Source organism: Neomonachus schauinslandi, chromosome 12 (assembly GCF_002201575.2).
Source record: "Neomonachus schauinslandi chromosome 12, ASM220157v2, whole genome shotgun sequence".
NCBI classification, from domain to species: domain Eukaryota; kingdom Metazoa; phylum Chordata; class Mammalia; order Carnivora; family Phocidae; genus Neomonachus; species Neomonachus schauinslandi.
Genome location: NC_058414.1, coordinates 4841648 through 4850915, shown reverse-complemented (window position 1 = coordinate 4850915; position 9268 = coordinate 4841648).

The window sequence follows — 9268 nt, the reverse complement described above, 5'->3', positions numbered from 1 at the left end:
CCTACTTGACTAAGCAATTGCAGCTACTAATTACATAGTACTGAAGAAAATATGAACATAATCAGGGAGTGATATCACAATTGATTACTTTTCAAATTTTCTCTTTGTCTCCAAAGCACATGTTTATTACCGTGTGGGACACTGGAATAAAGTATAGAGTGCCTCGATTATTATAATGTGCAAAAGGCAAGGGTGGGTATATACATGTCACCAGCATGTCTGGATTCCTTTCAAAAACTCTTTGATCTCAGCAGGGTTCGGAGCCCGAAGGCTTTTGGAAGACCTGTCAGCAAACACAGGGAGCAGTGGTGGAGGGGGAGACATACTTGATATTTCTTTACCTCGAAGTATGCAGAACGCTTAGCCAACTCACATTAATCAAATACTTGTCAATGTCGTTGCCTTCAAGACCAGGTGGAAATGAATTTCAGATTTCTAATTATATCCTTAAATTTTGGCATCCTTTGCTGTGGCTTGTCGAATTGCTGAGATTGAGTAGGAGAGCCCCCTGGTTTTCCACCTGCTCTTGGGCAGATTAAGGAATGCTGTGGGACCATGGTGTTTCTCTTAGATTTAACAATGAAGGCTGAAAGCCCAGGTGGCAGGGCATTGAAAAGTGTTCTGTGTGTTTGCCAATGTCTGGGCACAGGACCATCCTGCTTGCTTCCATTTTAAAGACAAGGTTGAGCTGACAATACACATTTCTGTGAAGAAAACACTTGAATGCTGTTTTTAAAAATTTGCTCGATCATTTCTTTGTTTAGTTTTCCATTGTTGTTTTAAAAACATACAATGCAGTGTCCCTATTTTGTTCTCCTTGACTTGTATGTTGTCTTCTTTCCTGCTATTAACATCCCTTTCTCCTTCAAGAAACCACCAGTCTCCTACCTGAAGTGCTCCTGGCACAGTGAGCCCTGCACTGTCTCCTCACCCCAGAAGGCTGTGTGTGTCCCAGCTGGTCCGTCAGAGAACCGGGCCCCTGGACCAGCTGTGGCTTGAGCCCTTGTGATCATGGTTATTCCTAAGTCTCTTTGCCAATTGAGCTCAATTTTAGAAAGGAAATTGGCAAACATTTTCTGTAAAGGGCCAGATAATATTTTTGGCTTTATGGGATCTGTTGTGATGACTCAATGCTGTCATGTATCAAGAAAGTCATAGATAATTCATAAGCCAATGGACATGGCTGTGTTCCAATAAAGCTGTATTTATAAAAGCAGGCGGTGAGCTGGGATTGGCTCATGGGCCATAGTTTGCCTATCCTGGTTTTAAGGTATTTGTTTTCAAACTATGTTCTGAAGAAATTCCTTAGGTAGGAGAAAGAGTGAGAGGTGGTATTTCCTACCCACCTCACTTCACCTCTCCTTTTACTCTGTTTATATATTAAGGACCCATTTAGAGCTTTATGTGAAAATGACAATCTTCAGCTGATAACATTTTAAAAAATTAGTGACAAGGTAATAAATGGTGTGAATTATTAATAATTTAACTTTAGTTCCAGTCTGAGGGGGAAGGAGTAACATTTGAAACCTCCTCAAGTCAGGTACCATGTTGGGTCACATACAACATCTCGTGTATTTCTCAGAGAATCATGTATGGTGGGTGAGCCAGACCATCTGGCTCACATACACATCACATCATGACATGTCCCTACTGTCAGCTTTGTGTCAACTCTTATTAACATGGTCTAAAGGCATCCTTTGAAATTGTTAGTTAGTCTTTAGACTATCACTTGTAGGGCAAGTGATAAGCTAGGGTGACCAGGCAGAACAAACATTAATATATGTGCTTCTTAATATTCCTGTTGTTGATGGGGCACCTGGGTGGCTCAGTCGTTAAGCGTCTGCCTTTGGCTCAGGTCATGATCCCAGGGTCCTGGGATTGAGCCCCACATCGGGCTCCCTGCTCAGTGGGAAGCCTGCTTCTCCCTCTCCCTCTCCCCCTGCTTGTGTTCCCTCTCTCGGTGTGTCTCTCTCTGTCAAATAAATAAAATAAAATCTTAAAAAAAAGAAAAAATATTCCTATTGTTGAAGAAGGAAAGAGAAGAAGATTATCTTATGGGGAGATATGGAGATAATTATTTGTATTGTAAACAGTATTTCACGTGCATGGATCAGAACCTTTGCACACTGCTGGTGGGACTGGCATATGGTGCAACCACTATGAAAAACAGTATGGTGGCTCCTCAAAAAAATTAGGAATAAAATAACTGTAGGAGTCAGCCATCCCATTTCCGGGTGTGTATCCAAAATAATTGAAATCAGGGTCTTGAAGAGATAGTTGTATGTCCATGTTCAGAGCAGCGGTATTCACAATAGCCAAACGTGTAGGCAACCTTAGTGTCCACTGATGAATGAAGGGAAAAGCAGAGCGGGGAAGGTACATACAATGGAGTAGGATTCAGCCTTAAAGAGGAAACAAATTCTGACACATGTTAGAACATGGATGAACCTAGACAACATTATGATAAATGAAATAAGCCATTCACAGAAAGACAAATACTGTATCATTCTACTTCCATGAGATAGGGAATAGAATGGTGCTTGCCAGGGGCTAGGGGCGGGTAATGGGGAGTTATTATTTAATGGGTGCAGAGTTTAACTTTGAGAAGAAGAGAGAGCTCTGGAGTTATATGGCAGGGATGGTTGCACAACAAGGTGCAAGTACTTAATGCCACCAAACTGTACAACGTAAACATGGTTAAAATGGTAAATTTCATGTTACGTATGTTTTACCACAATTAAAAACAAAAACAAAAAAAATGACATAATTTTAATGAAAAATTTTCCAAGTATAATTAATTGAAGTAGCTCATAGTGACACTTGTGCTCGCCTCCATTTTACCTTCTGAGCTCCTGGCTAGGAGCCCACTCTCAGGATCTTTATTTTCATACTTTGCAATTGGTGTGATTAATAACCAGGGAAAGGAATTGTATCATCTTAGACTGGAAGGGCCAGGGATGGTAGACAGTGCAAGGAGGCGTGAAATCCCCAGCTACGATGGGGAGTGGCTGTCTGAAAGACGCATCCATCACAAATAAGGCCAGAAAGGGAAGGGTGAACTTGGCCTGAGCAGAGATCCAAGAAGGTGGAGTCGAGAGCCACACAGAAACACTGCTGGGAAGCAGGCCCGGGTGTCTTCAACCCTCTGAGAGGTGTCAGCAGCAGGGTATTAGTGCCTGGGGCTGCCATGACAAATTATCACAAACAGGGGGGCTTAAATCAACAGAGACTCCTGCAGGCTGGAAGTCCAAAAGCAAGGTGATGGCAGGGAGGCCTCCAAAGACTGAGGCCTCCAAAGACCAGATTTCTTCCTGGTCTTGTCTGGCTTCTGGGGGCCCCAGGGGCTCCTCTGGTTGGGGGCCACAGGACTCCAGTCTCACCTTCTGTCTTTACACGGTCTTTTCTGTGTCTCTGCAGCTCAAGTGTCCCTCTGCCTTCCTCAGATGAGGACATCTGTCACTGGATTTAGGAACATTTCTAAGTCCAGGATGCTATTATCTTGAGATCTTTAACTTACTTATACCTGCAAAGATTTTTTCCAAATAAGATTACAATCTCAGGTTCCAGGGGTTAGGAGTAGGACATATCTTTGGTGGTAGTAGTGGGGGTCCACTATTCACCATCCATTGAAAGCTGGTATCCTATTCTGGTCCCATGATTACATGTGGGTTAAATGAGGCATAGATCACTTTGCACTTCATGGGTGTCCAGATCAGGAAGAACCTGGAATAACTGTAACCAAAGAGCTGCATGTGATGAGCCTCACCCACACTGGAGTGTCACTTAGGAGATGAGATTTCAGCCCTTGGGCTGCAGCCTGATGCTGTAACAAAATGACTTTGAGAGGTTCTGGGGAAGGGAAGGTGTATTTTCTTGTAAGGGGAACATAAATGATTTGTGATTAGAGGTACGGAAGACCAGAAGACAGACTCTGGCAGTTTCACACTCCCATGTGGACAGGTAGGACCTGTATTCCTCTCCTTGAAACTGGGTGGGCTTGTGGCCGTTCTGACAAATGAGTTGGGTGGGAGTGAAGGTACGTGATTTCCAAGGCTAGGTCATAAAATGCTGTGAAGCTCCCACCTGATTTCTGTAGGACCCTTACTGGGAGAAAGGCAGCGTAAAAAGTTCAACCACCCCAAGACCACCGCCCTGAAGAGGTAAGGAGTGGGCACTATGGACTAGAGTCCCCAGTGAGGGTTTGGGGAGAGAAACCAAGGCTCCTGGTTCCCTCGGCTATAGCCATTCCTTCACTGCTATTCCATCCTCCTCAGTGCTTTCGCACATGTTTCCCTCTGCAGAACACACTTCCTTCTTGTTGGCCGATATCTTCCACTCAACCTTGGGAACTTGGCTTAAACGTCACTTCCTCGAAGAGTCTCCCACCTTCCCAGCCTCCCCTGCCTCGGGGTAGGGGGAGCCCTCACAGTGCCCAACCCCTGTCTGCTCAGCCCCCTGCACATGGCCTGGTCCTTTGCAGACTCTAAATAAACGTGTCTTGAATGAACAGGTGGAAAGGTGGATAGGGGAGTGGGACAGAGGTATTGGGTTACCTCACATCTTTCTGTTAGAAAAATCTGCTCAAGCCATTTCTTGCTTGACACCCTTCTGTGGGTTTGATGTGGAATTTCATGCTAGTGCTCATAAAGACAAGAGACCACCTCTCCGCTGAAGTACAGGGCCTCTAGATGGAAAATAGGCCTGTCTGACACAAATGGGGTTCACGAATATGTGCAAAGCAAGCTTTGTTCTTTGCATGAAATGGCTGCATATCTGATGAGTCTGCTGGTTCTAGAAGCCGCTGTGATGTTGCAGTTATGACTGGGTCTCACCACATGTTAGTACTTTTGACAGACTCAGAGAGAGAGCCAGGTGATGTGGCGCAGCAAATATCAAGCCACCCCCGCCTTGAGGACCGTGCACAGGTTGGACGAAAAAGAGAACCAGATCTGTGTGCACAGCATAGGACTTCAACAGTTAGACTCAGCACCCTTGTCCCCACAGTGAATTTTATTGTACATATTCTGTATATATTTGAGCACCAAGTTTTTTATTACACAGCAAATCCAGTTGTTCTGGCAGAGAAAAACATTATTGCCATCTCCACAGTGAAGTTAGCTCTCCGTTACTGTGAGGAGAGCTAGCAGGTTATTACAATGTATTTCCGTTCCTGCTTCCCGCCAACACACACACACTGTTGTCCACTTTGGTTGCTTAATTCCTTTGCAAATTAGTATCAAACTAGAAATAATTTTGGAATAATGGTCATATTTCACTTGCATCATATTTCTTACTGTAACTGATTTGTTGTTAAATTTCTCCCTGTTTGTTTGGGGGCTGGGAGGCAGGAAGGTGAATGAAGGATTGCAAGGAAATCCTGAAGTCTTATTAGCCATTGCTGTGGTGTGGGTCAGGCTATCCTGAAACTATATTAGATGTGTTACAGGATTAAGCAAAGGAATGAATGTGCAGGATCAATGGGACCTAGGGCTCCACTGTGGAAGGAAGGACACACAAATATGACCTAGGGGAAGAAGAGAAAGACCCTTGAAGGGATGGACTGGAATTGGGGGCTGCTGGCTCTGTCCACACAAAGAGATCAAGAAGGAAAGGCATCATAGATGCATTGAGAATATTATCCAATCACAAGTGCCCAATCCTGGTCTCCAAGGCAACCAAGGCTGCTTGGAGAAATGGCAGATTCCAGGTTGGAGCAAAGTAGGTGGAGCCTGGAGCAGCCTGTTCTGCTGGAAAGGGAGGAAGAGCTCCAACAAAGGATGGGGCGTGTCAGCAGGACAAGGGGAGCCAGCATGAAGGGTGCCCACTGGCCAGACTTCAGTCACTGAGGAGTCCCCAAACACACATGCAGCAATAAAGATAAACCACTGGGGAAAATGGGATTCAGAGGAGTCCATGCCAATAATAAGTATATTGATTGATTATTTAATGGGGGAAGAGGGAGGGGTCTTGCTTAATGCCAAAGGCCAGAAGTAAGTGTGCAAAGATGCATAATCTGAATCTAATCACAAGGATGCATCAGGGGAAGTCAAAATGAGGGCTGTCCTATTAAAATGGAAGATGGGTGGGGACTGGGACTGAGTTTTTTGGAAGTGTCAAAGTTATAAAAGACAAGGGAAGACTGGAGAAGAAAGAGCCATGACCTGGCACTCTCCTGGAGGGGACCTGCCAAAACAGACACGGCTGGGTTAGGCGCCAGAAATGGAAGGAATGCAGAGGGTAGCTAAGTGTTGTGTTGATTTACATACAGGAGGCCCCCTGTGGCTCCGGGAGGAACATCCGTCCTCCTGGGACATGCGCACTGCAATCTTCAGGGCCGAGATGTGCATAACTTACTCTTAACTGGTTCAGAAAAAAAGAGAGCGCAAACGATGAAGCAAAGAAGGGAAATGCAAGAGTAGGTCAATCTGGGTGAAATTATACAAGTGTTCTCTGTGTCATTTTTTGCAACTATCCTTTAGGTTTGAAATTCAAGCCTCCCCCCTACTCCATCCCTTCTTCCTAAAGTCCTTCCCCTTTGGCTACTGAATTACACTTTCTGGCAGGTGGGGGTGCACAAAAGGTTGACACTTGTCATGGCCAGAAGAGAGCAAAGACACAGGAAGCCCTTTGCTCACCCATGGGAGAGGCCCAAGCCAGAACACCCCAGCTTGCAGAAAGGACTCCAGTTCAGAGCAACACCTTCAACCCTCCACTGAGATCATGTTGGTGGAATCTTATTTAAGAAAGAAAATCTGGTAATTCCCTTGACACTAAGATACCAGCACCTGAAGAAGCTCAGTGAGGACTCCATCCAGATAATGACACTTCTGTGGGGACCTCTTGAAGCAAAAATGGTCTATCCTGAAGGATTTCATCTCCTGAAGGAGATTTCCAGGTCCTGGGGCCCCATGGGGGCCAGCGATCCTTCTTGGGTCATTTGACTCATATCATGGAGGTGACAGGTGCACTTCCCCCCGCCCTGGAACTAAAGGAGCAGCGTCTTGGGTCGGAGATTGTCCTTGGTTTTATGGGCAACTTGCCCCTCCTGGGATATTCCAGAAAACCTCCCTTGAAAAGTTTTATTCCTCCCTTCAGTCAACAATGTTCCTTAAAAAAACTCTGCTATTAGGAAAAGCATTTGTGCATACTATGTCAGCTCCAACTTCAGGACCTTTGTACAGAAATAACCTTTATTTTTATGTGACTGAAAAAATTATATATACTCATTGGGGAAAACTTGGGGAATACAGAAATGTATGGAAGAAAAAAGATCACTCATCTTCCTCTGATTAGGGAATCACCTATGATAAATCTGGTGCTTTTTCTTTTGAGCTTGTTATCCTATGTATGAAAGAGGAGGAAAAAATCAAACTTGCTATTTAAAGTCTCCAGTGCCTTCTCAAGGCACATTAAATTAAACTACCAGTTTCCTTGCTGGTCTCAGTGTGGTTAAGAACCTGGGACGGCTTTGGATTCCCCAAGACAGACTTGAGCTTGGCTTTCAGAAAGTGGCTGGGGAGAAGGCAGTTTGCATGAGCAGGTGGGAGGGAGGGGGCTGGGAAGCGGGAAGGCAGGGGAGGAGTGTCTGCCAAAGGGGCTAACTTGGTTGCTCTGTGGGGCATTGGGCACAGTGAAACATTCCCCTGGTCAGACAGCCTTGGGGATGGCAGGTGCCCAGAACAGGGGGTGACACCCAGTTGGAATTCCATCCAGCCCACGGCATCATGCCCTGAGCCGCATCCCCACCTGACATCCCACCAGCAGCCTATCCAGGGAGCAGGCCACCATGCAGGACCCCAGCCTCCTGGGAGAAGAAGCGCACCCCCACCTGTCTTAGATCTGGGAGCACCTGCACCAGCCAATTGCTAAGGTGTGGCAGGGAGGGGGCACCCATGCCAGAGCCCAGGGTAAAAGAGGAAACAGAAAATTAGCTAAGGGATGACACATTTTGCTCAGTTTCTGCAATGAAATATGAGCAGGAACAATGGCGGGGACTCGGAGCGTTTCCACAGGGTGTTCAAATGGGAAAGATGGTGGGGAATGGGGGCATGTGCTCAGGACATGAAGCCTCGGAGGTGGGAAGGAGCATGGGCTTTTCTAGAATTAACTCAGCACTGCTGGATCCTTGTGAGCAAAAGGGAGCACAGCTTGCTTGGGCTGATAACAATATAGCACAGGCTGAGGGCTCAAACAGCAGAGGTCTGCTTCTCACGGTCTGGAGGTGGGAAGTCTGAGACCAGGGTGCCCGCATGGCTGGGTTCTGTCAAAGCCCCTTCCTGGCTTGAAGGTGGCTTTCTTGTTCACTGTGTCCTCAGGGGGTGGACGGTCATCCCTCTCTCCTTCTTCCTACAAAGCCACCAGTTCCATCGTGGGCCCCCACCCTCATTACCTCATCTAACCATAATTATCTCCCAAGTGCCCCCTCCCACACTGGGGAGGTGCGTAAGGGCTTCAACCTATGAATTTGGGTGGGGGGGACACAACTGAGTCCAAGCAGGTTGAGTCTTGTTTCTGGATTTGGGAATACTGAGTACATAGTTGTTTGCCCTGGAGTCTGGCTCGGAGTCTCTCCTGGTGCAGACCCCTGCCTCAACCACAGGGTCTTGAACCTTTCCTGGAGCTGTGAGTCCAAGTCAGGAAAGCTGGGCCCCCCAGCGTGAGTCAGACAGAGGTTTCCCTACTTCCAGCTCAGCCCCCTCAATGGCGTGACCCCTGTGACGTTCCTCCCACCTCTCATACAAGGCAGGAGAGGCACAGAGATGTGCCCAAATTCACATGGTAAAGTTTTGGCAACATGATACCTGAAACATTTAAAAATAGCCATTAAAAAAGTTATTTTTGTTTTTTATGTCAACAACGGTGGGGGGGAACTCTGAATAGTGATCCTTATAGTATTCTTGTTTTCATATGAAATTTTTGCAGCTTTGAAATTATTTCCAAATAAAAGTTATTTCATTTTATTTTATTATTTTTTTAAGAGAGAGAAAGAGAGCGAGGAGCAGGGGGAGGGACAGAGGAAGAGGGAGAGAGAGAATCTTAAGCAGGCTCTATACCCAGCATGGAGCCCCATACAGGGCTCGATCTCATGACCCTGAGATCATGACCTGAGCTGAAATCAAGAATGGGACACTTGGGGTGCCTGGGTGGCTCAGTCATTAAGCGTCTGCCTTTAGCTCAGGTTATGATCCTGGGGTCCTGGGATCGAGCCCTGCATCGGGCTCTCTGCTCTGCAGGAAGCCTGCTTCTCCCTCTCCCACTCCCCCTGCTT